This window comes from Amphiura filiformis, chromosome 8 (assembly GCF_039555335.1).
Source record: "Amphiura filiformis chromosome 8, Afil_fr2py, whole genome shotgun sequence".
NCBI classification, from domain to species: Eukaryota; Metazoa; Echinodermata; class Ophiuroidea; order Amphilepidida; family Amphiuridae; genus Amphiura; species Amphiura filiformis.
The window spans coordinates 27,308,699-27,323,957 of record NC_092635.1 but is presented as its reverse complement, the minus strand read 5'-3'; the positions used below and the strand labels follow the sequence as shown (position 1 = coordinate 27,323,957).

The 15,259-nt window shown below is 34.9% G+C and overlaps 1 long non-coding RNA gene across 1 annotated transcript; it reads right to left on the bottom strand.

Annotated features, from left to right (window-relative positions):
• Positions 1-907: 907 nt before the first annotated feature.
• On the bottom strand, positions 908-14,028 carry LOC140158889 (uncharacterized). Its single transcript, XR_011859833.1, has 3 exons — positions 13,653-14,028; positions 4,971-5,021; positions 908-977 (listed from the first exon to the last, which is right to left on the bottom strand). It is a non-coding gene; the product is annotated as an uncharacterized lncRNA (long non-coding RNA).
• Positions 14,029-15,259: the final 1,231 nt, after the last annotated feature.

Genomic DNA, 15,259 nt, shown 5'->3' with positions numbered 1-15,259 from the left:
AGTCCGGAATTCCGACGCGTTGGGGGGAAAAAGCCTGGAATTCCGATGCCCTCTATAGGTTTGGATTATATGACTGTGAAGGAGTTTGGGTGAAAAAAGTCTGGAATTCCAGACAAGAGTACATACAAAAAGAGTATGGAATTCCAGTGCCCTCTATAGGGGGGGATTGATTATTATCTGGAATAGCCCATTATAGGACGGTGTTAGTTCCCCTTAATTTCTCATGTTCGTTCGACTCTTATCCTCGACTCTTATCAGATTCTGCTGATAAATATTTGCACCATTGGCAACTTTAAAAAATGTTGTACCAGGGAAGTGCAAGTGTTTGTATGAAACTCGTAAAGAAACAAACAGAAAAAAAAGCAATATAATTTGCTTTTATACAAAAATGGAAACGAAAATTGTTTTGAAATTATACTCACTTTCCTGTCGGAACTACTAAGTCGGCAGCTGCAAATGCTAAACGTGGTCCCCTATTATGATTAGTTCTGTCTAATATATCATACATTGCCTGTAAGTAAGCCCGGCTTGTGTTTGTATGTTTCATATACCAAAGAATTGTATTCGCGGGTAAAGAATACAACCTTTCTTACCACCTCGCTTTCGTAAGTAAATCAGTTCCATTATTTGTCAAATTACCAATCATCCAACCAATGCCTTCCGTGTTCATACTCATAACGGTAGTATTAAATCCAACATCATCTATGTATCCTTTTAATGAAGCCATATTAAATCGAAGAACGAAGTCCATGCTATCAATTTCTTGTCCGCATCGACTGTTCTTGAGGATTCCACCATTTCCGACAACAGCGCAAGTGTTGAATTGACGAGTTAATATCCCTAAAGAAGGATCAGTGGTACAATTGCAGAGGTTCATACTTCTCTTCTTTGTTAAGTCAGAATAATTGTCTTTTTCGCCTTGTTTGTAGAATGCACGAAGTGACCTACTTACTGGAAGAATCTTCAATATGAGGGCGCTGTTTAGAAAGACAATAACATAATATTAGTATTATGCTAAATAGAAATAATAATAATGCTGGGATTAAGGGGTCTGGCAAAGTTTAAATAAAAAAACCAACATAGGAGGAGTCTTCAATGTTTACTGTGAATTTCTGCCTAGAAATAGAGGCCCTGTATGCTTTATCGATTGGCTCCAAACAAAGGATTTGAACCGGTGTCCTTCACCGTAATCATGGCGCAGTGTAGTCCATTCAATCAAATGTTGTCATCAACCTATTTGATCGTAGTGCATTTGTTATGTGTGCGAGACGAACTTTCGCGATAGCTTGCAATCATGCTTTTGTTGAAAGCATCACAGCGTTATCAACCCTATATCTTTGTGTCAAAAATTGCCGTGATACAGTGCAATAGGGCATAAATGCCCTAAATTTAAAAGCTATATAATTTATGAACAATATTCACTACACATACAAAATACTACTACAAGGGATTTTCAACATATAGGAATCCAAACAATCAAGTACCAACATGCACAGCTTTGTCCTAATATCACTTTTGGGTTTTTAACAAAATGTTATCAAACCTCTACTGTGATTGGCAGATGCATAAGGCATCTCTTTGATAGCTCTGATAATGCCCAGCCATTCAGCAAGTGGCTAATAACTGACCTTGACAGGCTTGAATGAACACTGTCATCTGCTACAAAACCATCACACTCTAGGACCTGGTCACTCTATAATGCAACAGGGAGCACAGTCCTTTAACAATGGAGTGAAAGACTCATTATTGATTAGGCGCGGATTTTAAAAGTACAGCTCCTGTGCGTGTATAGCAAAAATTTGGAATAGAATGTTTGGAATTTTATAACTAAAATACTAAATGCATTTTGCAAAATGTGCTCTGACCAATTTATAAAGCATTACATTAGCTTTAATTTGACATATTTCTTGACATGTTTGGAGTTATGGTAAATCATTGAAAAAATATTTATTAATTAATCAATTATGTCCATTAATTAAAAATATTAATACAAATATGCAGATTTTCTCTGACAGAATTGTAGGATTTGACAAGAGTCAATATTTCTTGTAAGTTTGATTCTTATAACATATTTACTTTTGACGATAAAAAAAGAAATTAATTTTTTTCATACATTTCTTATTATTATGTTAATTATATGAAAATATACGAAAATGTGTGAAATTTTGCAACCTTAGTAAAGATCAGAGGTTGATTAAAAAATGTTGTAAGTGACATCTTTCACTTTAATCTAGATTTTAAATTACGTGTCAATCTGTCCAAAATTGCAGTTTAGGGCATTTATGCCTTGTTGCACTGTAGTACGGCGAATTTTTTCAAGAGCTACGCATGGCGATTTTGTTCGAGATAGGCCGAGCAACTCAGGCTAAGCATACCATTTACACGATATGAGATACCACAGAGTTTCTATTCTACACGTTTTTACGATTTGCGCATGCTCAGTACCCCATATGATATTGCCATTACAAGAAAATTCGATTTGTTGTCAGGTAAAACCCAGGTTTTGATTTCAATACACTAACTGGAAATTCAATACACTAATTAGCGGCGATTGCTGTTTGCTGCGGACATATTTTACTGCATTTTATCCATACGTTAAAAATGTGATATATTTAACTCTTTGAGAATTGTAATCATATAAAAGGTGCTGTATAGAATATTAAATCACAAGTCTATAATACGATGCACATATCGAGACACTCTGCCACTTTCTTTATCTGCGTCAATAATAGAATATTGATTTCAATCGAATTGAATACATCTCTACATTTTGAGTTTGTACTTCACCACTGAGCGATCTAGCGATCGATTTCTAGCCAATCAGATATGACTCCTTTTCTTGCGTTCGGTGAAATACCAATCGCCCGTCACTCACCAGTATTAAGTTTATATTTATAATACAGGGTGTCGACACTGTGTGCATTTGAGTAGTCCGCCATATTTACAGTATGATACGTCATATGCACAACCTCTATATTGATCACAGGTACAAAATTGACGGTGCGTGGGAATCAGAAAACTAGTTTTATATTTTAGCACGATAACTTTTGTAGACGTTTAGGAAATTGTGAAAATATATTTGTATATTTGATGTTTTATTTTAGCTCACGCTGTTTTTTGTTGTTGTTGTCTGATAAGCTGCGCCAATGAGCTGGTCAGTAAGTTAGTAACCATAGAAAAAGCTTGTTTTCCGGTGAAAGTTTACTGCCCTCTATTGATGACAGGTGATATAAGAAGTGCAGGGCCGTGTGTAGTGCAAGTGCAAGGCGATATATTGTAGTCAAAATTGTATTCATCCATTGCTATGGTAGTTAATCCGGATTTATTAACTACCATAGCAATGGATGAATACAATTTTGACTATATTGCCTTGCACTACATACAACGTTCACGCGGTACCTATGCATTGAACCATATCATTCTGATCACTCGCACCTGTAAGATAAGTATCTTTAAAAAGAGTGGTATTGTATTCGATCTATGATTGCAGACATACACAGGTGATGAGTGCAACCTGCTTGTAGTGCAGGGTGATATAGACGAATCCAACGAGCCAAGGGATGGTCAGAATTTAGTCTGCCATGACTGGATCCCCGGCGCACCAAACTGGTACTGTGACTGCCCAATTGAGTGGATTAAAGCCGCTTTAAAATCGATGTTATGTTGTATTGTGTTGTACACTTTCATCATTCTATTGTGTACGTGTAACACGGGTGATGAAATGCAGTTTGAAATCCCCGGCAATGCCACATCATTTCATATTTTAGGTGTGATATACCCGACGGGTATAGACGAATCCATTTTCACGCATTCCTACACCTCAATGGCAGCCATAGCTGGGTCCCCCCTTAGGTCTATTCCACCTAAAATGTGAAATGATGTGGCCTTGGCGGGGATCCCCGTGTAACACGTAGATAAAAGAATGTGAAAGTTTACAACACAATACAATTCAACATCGATTTTTAAGCGGATTTAATCCACCCAATCGGGCAGTAACAACACGCAGTTTGGTGCAGACGGGACCCAGTAATGGCCGATTGAATTCTGACCATCACTTGGCTCCATTAATTCGTCTATAGTCAAAATTGTATTCATCCATTGCTATGGTAGTTAATCCGATTTATTACGTCACTTCGATAGCGAATTGCTTTAAGCAATACGGAATGTTACATCAGAATTCTGTATTATTATTCAAAGATGTAACTTGTGGAAAATCGTGTCATGACAAAACCATTAAAAACGATACTTTTAGGTATTGTTCTGTTAGTTCTTGTATGGCACATGCATATACACATGTGATTTGGTCAAACTGACAATCATCTTTTTTTTTTATCCCCACCCACCTGGTATCTTAAGGGATTGCGGATTAAGGGATTACGAAGACAATAAAAACCGCAAGGGTACGAGATGGATTATATGGTACTAAGATTACAGGAATTGAAAGTTTGGTGTGGTTGGTAGTCAAGTTCCATAATGTTAGGGAAATTAAAAGAAAATTGAGGAACGAAGCAAAACTATAAATGGAAACGGGATATAAACAACATGGAAACGGAATATCACAAGCTTAACTTCTTACCCAGAGGATGATTTAAGCACTTCCCACCACGCCACTGTGTTGCCTTGCGGTTAGCACAGCTGTGTGAGTGAACATGACACCACTGCTCGCACATTGCATTGACGGGCATGGTTAAATTTGAATTTGGACTGATATATTTACAATAAAAACGCATTCAAAATGCTAGTCGATTTCACATTTTATGTTACCTACAGAAGGTGTGAATTATCCTTCATGCATACATCACTTTTGTTCTGAAATCGACCAAGTAATAATGACACACGCACAATTCTTAAACAACATCTTTTGCACAGAATTCAATGGGATTTGAAAAGTAAAGTGGCAGTTGAAACTCTAGTGATGACACGTTTGCAGTGCATGATGGGGCTTCCTTAAATCATCCTCTGTTTCTTACCGTAATGTATCATCAATCTCCCAAGAGTTTAGATCATCATGATCATGTTTACTGTTTAGAAAAAGAACAAAATATTCGATTACCCAGTGTACTTGGTTTTATATAGAGGCCCTGCATGAAATTATCGATTGGCTCCAAACAAAGGATTTGTACCGGTGTCCTTCACCGTAGTTATGGCGGAGTGCAGTCCATTCAATCAAATGTTGTCATCAACCTATTTGATCGTAGTGCAGGGTTATGTGTGGGACGAACTGTCACGGTAGATTGCAATCATGCTTTTGTTGAATGCATTTGAGTAGTCCGCCATATTTACGGGATGATACGTCACATGCAAGGCCTTTATTGCACGAAAACACAAAATTCACTAAATATTGCTAAAACCGGTTTTGTTGTTGTTTTTTTTTCGTTTTTTTGGACGTGTTGTGTATGTGTGGTGCAAGTTCGTAACAGTAGGTTGGGCGGGTGGTGTTGTGGGTACTGTGGGATTGTCCGTGTATTTTCAAATACTGTATACAGTGCATATTTTGCCGAATTCTAACATATATACTTTGCAAAAATCAAGACTTTAGGTGCTGTAGTATTGTCAAAATCCGAGATTTGAATAAACCATCTGAACAAGACGGTTTATTATTACGATGAAAATATTAGTGAAACGCGTACGCAATATTCATAACACAGTACGTACATGTCGTGCAGGGTTGGTCATATACACATCAAAGGACCGTACCGTAACAGGACCGACGGAGTGGTACACGCATTGGCGTCACCGGCGCTTTTCTTTGTCTTTACATCATCATGATCATCAGTTGTTCGGTTCAAAATAATAAAAGGGGACATATCTGACAGTAAAATCTAACATTTTATGGAAAAGAAATACTAATTTATTTATATGAAAGTGTCACAATATGGCTTTAATGTCGTAATTCAACAGTTGGTTTCCTTGAGTTTATTTTTTTTATCTATTACATGGTACAGTAATGAGACTTGGACATTGGCATCGGTTATAGTTGGGGATCAATTTCATGGATGAACATTTATTTATTAGATATATTATGTTACGAAAAGACAAATTTATGCCAACGCATTTAAGGCCTGGTGTATGGGCAAACTTAAAGTAGGCTACTGGTAACTGGAGAGGGGAAGTTGCCCCAAATCACAGGGGCAGGTAGTGACTGGGCCGCCGAGTGCAAAAATGTATTTATTTTGTATCGTTCGTGTGTGTTTTAAATTTTGGAAAGTTTTTCTAAAATTTGATATTTTTGCTGGTATTTCAAAAAAGACAAATCTTTGGGCACATACTTTGTTATTGTTAATACAGTTCTTTTCTACCTACCTACGTTACCATTCGCTTTGGTGATTTACTAATATTATATATTTTGTGACTGCAATTTGGCATTTTCTGCACATGCTCCTTTAAAATTTATGTCTGATCGTCGGCTTTAGCAGGCAACAGAATGCAGATTGGCTCAGAATAGATGACGTATTCCTCTATGTGGGTATCTTGACGATATAATTATTACTTTGAATTCATTGTGAACTATATCAAAATTTTCGTCTGAAAACAGGGTTCCTGGCTGAGTTCGGAACAGCTGTAGTCTTCGGTGCCGTATCAATATCTTGTGATAAAAAGAGTATGACTATAGCGAGTGTGTTTACATTTCCCCCATGAAAGCTTGCGTCTACGTCTATATTGTACTGCTTTGGAAACGTTTATTGACATTTATTTTGATTTATACCAAGGATATACCAAACTGTTATCAAACTTGTGCTGTGATTGGCACTTTATATGCAAAATATATGTGTTTGAGTGGAGGATGTGTATGACAGGACCGTTTTGGATTGAATTAGATTATATTGAAATGAATGGTATGAAGCTTCCGTGTCAATTTGTGATCATGTGCGGTGGGGGAGTTCAAGTGTATTTATTGAGTGAGGATATTGCATTGGATATTGAATATTGTTGAATTTCGTAAAGCAGGGGTAAGACTGTTATGATTGATGCGGTAGTATAGAAGACAAGAATAATTATTTTGCTTTTACAAAGTACCTTTCATTTCATTCATTTAAACAGATGTATTATTGCACTGAAAATGTTTATAAAAATACATTTCTATACTAAACAAGCCAAAATTATTAACATCTCGTAATCCGCAAAACGAAACCATGAAAGCACATCAAGCGCATGTCTCCCCTCGCTGGCACCAACAGCCAAAGCTGCACAGCACCATTGGTTTATTTGGTGTTTTTATGAGTCCATTAATTTTTTTATTTTAAACAAAGGATAACGCGCCTATACGCACAAGATTTCATCCCGTGCATATTAGTAAACAATAATAAAATCAAAACCAAGCAAGTTGTGTTTTATTTCTAAGCTGGGCATACTTTTAATCAAAACAGTTGCGAAGTATTAAAATCTAGCAAGACCGAAATTAGAAGCTTTTTGCGAATGAACAAGCGTACCTTGATGTACTTATGATAGAATGTCGATCCACGCACAAGACATTGTAGATGATGATTCAGTACGGCAACGGCAATTACGAATTGACCGCGCTCTTAGAAAAAAATAGGCAATAGGCCGAATGCAAAGCTCTAAAGAAAATGTTAAAATGACGAAGCTGACCAAGATTTAAACGAGCACTTATATAGCAGAGATTATTAGGAACATGAAGGAAAAAAATAAGAAACAAAAATGCAAATCATGGCTGGTATATACAAAACCAATAACCAATGATGATTTAGTACGCAAGAAATTACCTTTTGTCTGATAGAAACCCGCCGTAATTGCAATCTTCAGTAGATAGTTAAAATAATAATCATAAAAAAAATCATTAAAGATGAAGAAAAATATATAATACGAAAAGATGTTTTAACAGATTCTGCTGGTGGTATTAATTATTTTCTTCGTAGGCCCTAAATGCTATCTTCAGAAGATAGCAGGAAAAACATGAAAAATAATGATGTTCCAAAAATTATTGCCTAACACGCGTTGTAGATGATGATTCAGTACGGCGCAAAACGGCAATACGAATTGACCGCGATTCTAGAAAAAATAGGCAATAGGTCGAATGCAAAGTTATAAAGAAATGTTAAAATGAGGAAGCTGACCAAAATCTAAAACGGCACTTATATAGCAGAGATTATCAGGATCATGAAGAAAAAAATAAGAAACAAAAATGCAAAACATGGCTGGTATTAAAAAAATAATGATTCAGTACACAAGAAATTACCTTTTGTCTTATATAAATCCGCCGTAATTGCTATCTTCAGTAGATAGTCAAAATAATAATCATAAAACAATCATTAAAGATAAAGAAAATATATATTATACGAAATGTTTACAGATTTCGCTGGAGGTACTACCGTAAAACCTCGTCTACAAGCATATAGAGTGTTTTTGATGAAAGTTAAATTAATACGAAGCAGCCGTAAATATGCCAATACAATACATTGGTCTTACAATAGTACTTGTTTGTATATGCTTGTCTTGTTTATTTATTTGCTCAAACTCCATAATGTTATGATTTTTTCGATGGATGGCGTCTGGATTCATTTAGCTTTCATTGAAAACACTCTATATGCTTGTAGACGAGGTTTTACGGTATTTTCTTCATGGGCCCTAAATGCTATCTTCAGAAGATAGCAAGCAAAAAACATGACAAATAATAATGTTCCAAAAAATACTGCCTACCACGCGTTGTAGATGATGATTCAGTACGGCGCAAAACGGCAATACGAATTGACCGCGCGCTTAGAAAAAAAAATAGGCAATAGGTCGAATGCAGAGCTATAAATAAATGTTAAAATGACGAAGCTGACCAAAATTTAAAACGGCACTTATATAGCAGAGATTATCTGGAAATGAAGAAAAAAATAAGAAACAAAAATGCAAAACGTGGCTGGTATTTAATTAAATGATGATTCAGTACGCAAGAAATCATCTTTTATCTTATATAAACCCGCCGTAATTGCTATCTTCAGTAGATAGTCAAAATAATAATCATAAAAAAAAAATCATTAAAGATAAAGAAAAAAATATATAATACGAAAAGATGTTTATAACGGATTCCGCTGGAGGTATTAATTATTTTCTTCGTAGGCTCTAAATGCTATCTTCAGAAGATAGCAAGCAAAAAAACATGACCAATAATAATGTTCCGAAAAAACATTGCCTAACACGCATTGTAGATGATGATTCCGAGTACGGCGCAAAACGGCAATACGAATTGACCGAGCGCTTAAAATATAGGCAATAGGTCGAATGCAGAGCTATAAGGAAATGTAAAATGACAAACGAAGCTGACCAAAATTTAAAACGGTACTTATACAGCAGATATTATCAGGAACATGAAAAAAAAAGGGGGAAAAAACACATTCGTGTTGCCGTTTTGTGCCGTACTGAATCATCATAACGAGTGTTAGGCAATAATTTTTGGAACATTATTATTTTTCATGTTTTTCCTGCTATCTTCTGAAGATAGCATTTGGCGCCTACGAAGAAAATAATTAATACCTCCAGCGGAATCTGCAAAAAATATCTTTTCGTATATATTTTTCTTCATCTTTAATGATTTTTTTCTTTTTTATGATTATTATTTTAACTATCTACTGAAGATGTTTGTATCAGACAAAAGGTAATTTCTTGCGTACTGAATCGTCATTGTTTGTTGTTTTTGTTCCAGCCATGTTTTGCATTTTTGTTTCTTATTTTTTTCCTTCATGATCCTGATAATCTCTGCTATAAGTGCCAGTTTAAATTTTGGTCAGCTTCGTCATTTTAACATTTTCTTTATAGCTTTGCATTCGACCTATTGCCTATTTTTTTTCGCCGTACTGAATCATCATCAACAACGCGTGTTATGGAACATTATTATTTGTCATGACACACGTCATATGGTTGTTTTTTTAATTGGGGACATACCCCCAGTCGAAAAATTTAGGGGGGTTGGTCCCCTGTCACCTGGTTCAAATGCTGTTATCCGGCCTGGGATATACTACTTGTCTGGGCTTTTTCTTTAGTTTTGACGATTCTCAGTTGGCGCCCCCAATAACAACTTTACACTCTATAATTAAAGAATCGTAAGGATTGATGAGAGTGGTGGCGCTATTTAGAGTGGGAGAAAAGAAACCACGAGGATCTGATACATTATAACAAATTTTTAAAGCGGCGCGATTTGATTACAGACATACGTAAATCGTGATCTTCATTATGTGGATAATGGCGACGATGATGAAGCCATCTTAATTGAATAGTTTGTCGCAAGACCCCCCGCGCGCATTATACAAATGGCCCGTTTTGCGCGTTAAACCAGCTGGATTGGATTCATTTCTGTTGTTTTGTCTCTGTTTTATTTTGCTTCCAAATCCACCACACAAAAACATATTTTAAATGAAATCTAAAACACCGCATTCAATTTTAGGTTTGAAACGAAATATTAAAATAAGATGGCCTTATGATAAGGATAATAATGAGGGTTAGGATATCAAATATGGATACGGTGGGGAGGATGTGATGATAATTATGGGCCTAAAACGGATCATGATTTATGGGCATATGGAAAAGTAGTCTCTTTTGCTCAAATAAAAGGGGTCCCACAGTTAAGCAATGGGAGAAAATTGTCTTTTTTTCACTTTCAACTTCAATTATTATAAAGGGAAAGTCTTTTAGTTTTTGGCTCACTCTTAATTGTCTCATGTATATATTAAACTTTACTTTCCCCGATTTTCAAGGAAATCTGATGAAAGACCTCGTCGTACAGGAGCACTAAACACGGCAAGGTATTCCCAAAATCTCACTCAATTTACTGCGAAATACACTGACATGCACCCCGTGTTATTAAAGTAGCGTGCTATAGACGGCCCTCACTTGATAATAGTCAGTCCGATTGACTTGGCTCACACGATATTTCCTAGAAATACTTGGCCAGATTCTACTCTCTAAAAAGGAATCTGATTGGTTACAAAATGCCGTCGTACAGTAGGAAAAACCATACCCTCTTCCGAACAGCCCTGCTTAGTGTGCTGTGTGGTAATGTATGCATTGTGCATTGACCTCGAACGCCTCTGTACACACAGCGTGCACACACTGGAGTCGAGTATAATTTATTTAAAGAGACTTTCATAGGAAAACTTTTCCATATGTTGTTAAAATTTACAAATATAAACATCTAAATCATTCATGCAATCATGCCGATACTAGAACAAGCCTTACTGCCTTCCCGTTTGTTTTCAGATTTTAGATTCTTCTGCGGCCCAAACACGATCAAAATATTGATCAATATTGGGGACCCTAGATGCAGGAGTAGATACAAAATCTACCATTGTGCGTGTTCAATGGTAGATCTTGTACCCACTCTTGTATCTAGGGTCGTTGATATTGATCAATAAGATTGAACGTGTATGGGCCGCATTGCACTGTGTGCATAGTGGGTGTGAGGAACGATAAAACAACAATTAGAATCATACTATGTCACCTGGGCAGAGATTCTTTCCATTAAAAAAAAAACAGTACAAAAAAAACCCACGTTAAAACACTCTAATTTTAAAATGATTATAGCGGATTGATCCCGATACTAAAATTTGCATTATAATTTAACTAATAATAACTGGTTGGTATTTTTTTCAGTTTCAGTTTCATTTTTTAAAGGCATAAGTGCGCCTTTTTTTAAACATGATGAATAAAAAGATACTAGTATACGATTTTATGTGCAGTGTTAGGCAAATATGTCATATTTTTAATATGATTAATTCTGATAATTCACTTTTATGTTTTGTTTCTAGGGAAAAGTGCGACTTTTTTAAAAATGCTAGAAGATAGCAAGCAAGAAACATGAAAAATAATAATGTTCCAAAAAGCATTGCACTGTGTTTTTGAGAATGTGTTTTTTTTTACTGTTGAAATGTACGGGTTTTAAAATGTTTAATTGTACGATTTAAGTTTCCATGTGCAATTATTTTGAGAAATGTGCAACTTTCTTTTTTAAATTATGGGTTATAATGTGCGGCTTGCAAATGTGTGACTTTTTTCATGATGAAGTGTGATATTTCAGTTTTTAGATGCGACTTTCTTACTCTCTTAAATGGAACGATTGGGGGGAGGGAAAAGTCCAAATTAAGATTGAGAAATCAGTCTTAAAGATTGAAAATTCAACTAAATTCCAATGCATTTTCAATCTAATTTTAGACTAATCCCTCAACACAATCTTTAAGATTGATTTTTCAATCTTTGGTTTTAAGAGAGTAAAATGAATGTTCGACCTTTTATAATGTTTTATAGGAGAATGTGCGGTTTTTGAGAAGAGGGTGCTAAACAATGTTATGTGAGAGACAGACCATACCATATACATGCACTACCGGTATGTGCTGTGTGCATAGTTGTAATGATTTCCCCTTTTTCAAACAACTGAACAACGAAAATAAGTTCCCCCTATGTCTCGACTCAAATGATTCAAGACACATGGTATATGTAACTTGTAAGGGATAAACAGTACTCATGGAGCTTAATAAAACTGTGCATATGACAATTTTAATGACTTATCCTCCACTTTTAAGCAATTTATGCAAAATTAAATTTTAACACCATCACTGGAATCACTGAATCGCCTTTGATAAATAATCTACCTGAAAACCTTCATTAAACACAATGGGCCTTTAATTAGTACTCAAGAAAAGAATACTGTCAGGGTTAGCAAATAAAAATGGACCTGAAATTTAACCATTATTTAGCAATATAATTGAATTCAGTATGCTTTCTACCTTGTCTACGGGCATTATAATGGACAATATTGGGTATATATAAGGCCTTTTCACCATGGCCACACAGCCATGCAAGTTTTATAGAAAAACAGCAGGTTTGGGTTTGTGTGCGAACTTAAAGCGTGAACGACTAGCAATTTTGTAAACCACAATAAAAACATCCTTTTTCAGACGATTTTGGCAAAATAACAATTGAATAGTAAATTAAGGAATATGTACGCGTGAAAAGTAATTTGGAATTTATAACTATAAAATGAAACAAAAGTGCCTCAAATCATTGATCATTAAATTATCATAATTTATAGAATACCAGCAAATTAATGGTTTATGTTTGGCTTGTTTGCCCGGGATTTTTACCAGTTATTGAAGGCAAAAAATGAAACAATATTCTCAAAATAGGATCAAAATATACATTTTAAATAATAGAACTACGTTATGTTTTGCATTAGACACTCCAATAAGCTTATAACACTCCTTGGCAAATCCAAGATGGCCTCCATCAGATATACCATTAGTACTTTAGTACACTCACGTACAAATATGCTGCAAATGCATGGTGGTTTGAAATGCAAAAACACTTATGATATATTGTACATGCAGCTTTATTTTTCCTTCATCAACAATTATTATTATAAATCGGTAATAATTAAAGTAATTATGCTATGGCAATTCCCTCTATTATATCATACATAAAATACGAAGCATATCATTTTGACATTTCGAAATTTTCGAGGACTGTTAAAATGTCAAAAAAATGGTACAGATCACCAGTTTTAATTTGAACTCGATCTTGAGCTTGACACAAAACGAAATATCTATATACGTATCTGTTAAATCACGTTGGTCATCAATATGATGACTTTTGATGAGAATACTAATTAGAAACAAACACATAAAAGAGACACAATAACAATACATCTAAAGCCTTACAGTGTTAGTATTCTATGCAGGTTCTTGTTGAACATGTTAGTTGTTGTCGACATCATGTACCGAGTACCATTTAAAATCCGATATAATCCGAAAACACTGAGACACAAAATTGCACAAACAAAGACTTTCTTTCTCATTCTAGCCATTTTTCTCTGATTTTAGATGAATAAGATATACGAGACCAGTACGATTCATTCGTTGTACCCCGCACAACATAAATTATGCCAATCAGGGACAGGCAGTGCAGTAATTAAATGAGCCCTGTGTAAATTGAGTATATGAACGCGCGCGGGTGAACAAAGCGGCGCTATAACTAAAAATAAAAGATACGGGTAGAAAAAGATGTGTGTTTGCTACAAGTTTAAGCATCATGAAGCGGTATTATACTATAAATAAAAAAGAAAGGAAAATGGGGACAAAAAGTATACGGGTTATGGTTTATAGCAGCTTAATGAAAACGGGAACAAAATAAAGAAAAGAAAGAAACTAATCAGGATGTAAGATAAATTAAAGAAGCATAAAATAAGAAACTAAGGCTATATTAAATAAATCTTTTGTCTCAAACCTCTTCAGCTTCTGAAAACCTAATGCGAAATGTGTTTTTTTTAAATCATTATTATTATTATTTTTTTTTTTTAATAATAGAATTTTGAGTGCTAATTGTCAAGGTGATCTGACCGTTATGCATTTTGATACTGTGACATCAATATACACAATGCGCTGTTGTTGTTTTTTTACTGTTTGAAGAAATAAATTTTATTGAAATTTTTTTTTAAATATAAAAAAAAAAAAAAAATATGACTTCATATTAACCTTACGCGCAGGATTTTACTTGAAAAAAATAACGCGCTCGGGAGCTTTGGGACAAAAGATTTTTTAAATATAAATATGAAAAAAGTAGAGCGGTTCTCGGGTTGCGCGGTTTTCGGCATACACGGTTGGCGTGTAAGGTTGCCCACGCGTGATTGGCATATGCGAGTTTCTTTTCAGAACCCTGTATGTTCGCAGCCAGGATGGTTACTGTGGAATGTGGGGTGATGAAGAAGGAAATACATAAATATGGAAATGTAAGGAGAAATGAAACCCATGCATTACATTAAGTGTAGACCTCACAAAAAGTATATAATGCAACCGTTTTAAATATGTTTGTAGCTATCCCAGCAAACACAAAACGTTTTCGACATCATTCGCAAAAGGTTATAAAAGGTTGTCAGAAAACGTTTAAATGTCGGGTTATATAAAGGGTATATTAAGAGTATAAAACGTTTGCATATCCTTAAAAAACATTGTTGATAATCTACTGCTCAGCAAATAAAAATGTTTTACAGAAAACGTTTAAATGTCGGGTTATATAAAGGGTATAAAAACGTTTTGATAACATTCCAAAAACATTCTTGAAAACTTGATACAAAACATTCTAAACAGAATGTTATTTGGGGGTTGAAAAAATATTTTGCGAAAAATGCTTGCCCAAAATATTTTCAATAACGTTTTAAAAACGTTTTCATGACCTTTATATAACCCGACATTTAAATGTTATTGAAAGGTTTGAAAAAAAAAACCATTTTAAGAACATTTCTGTCTTTGCTGGGTTCAAATATTTTAAC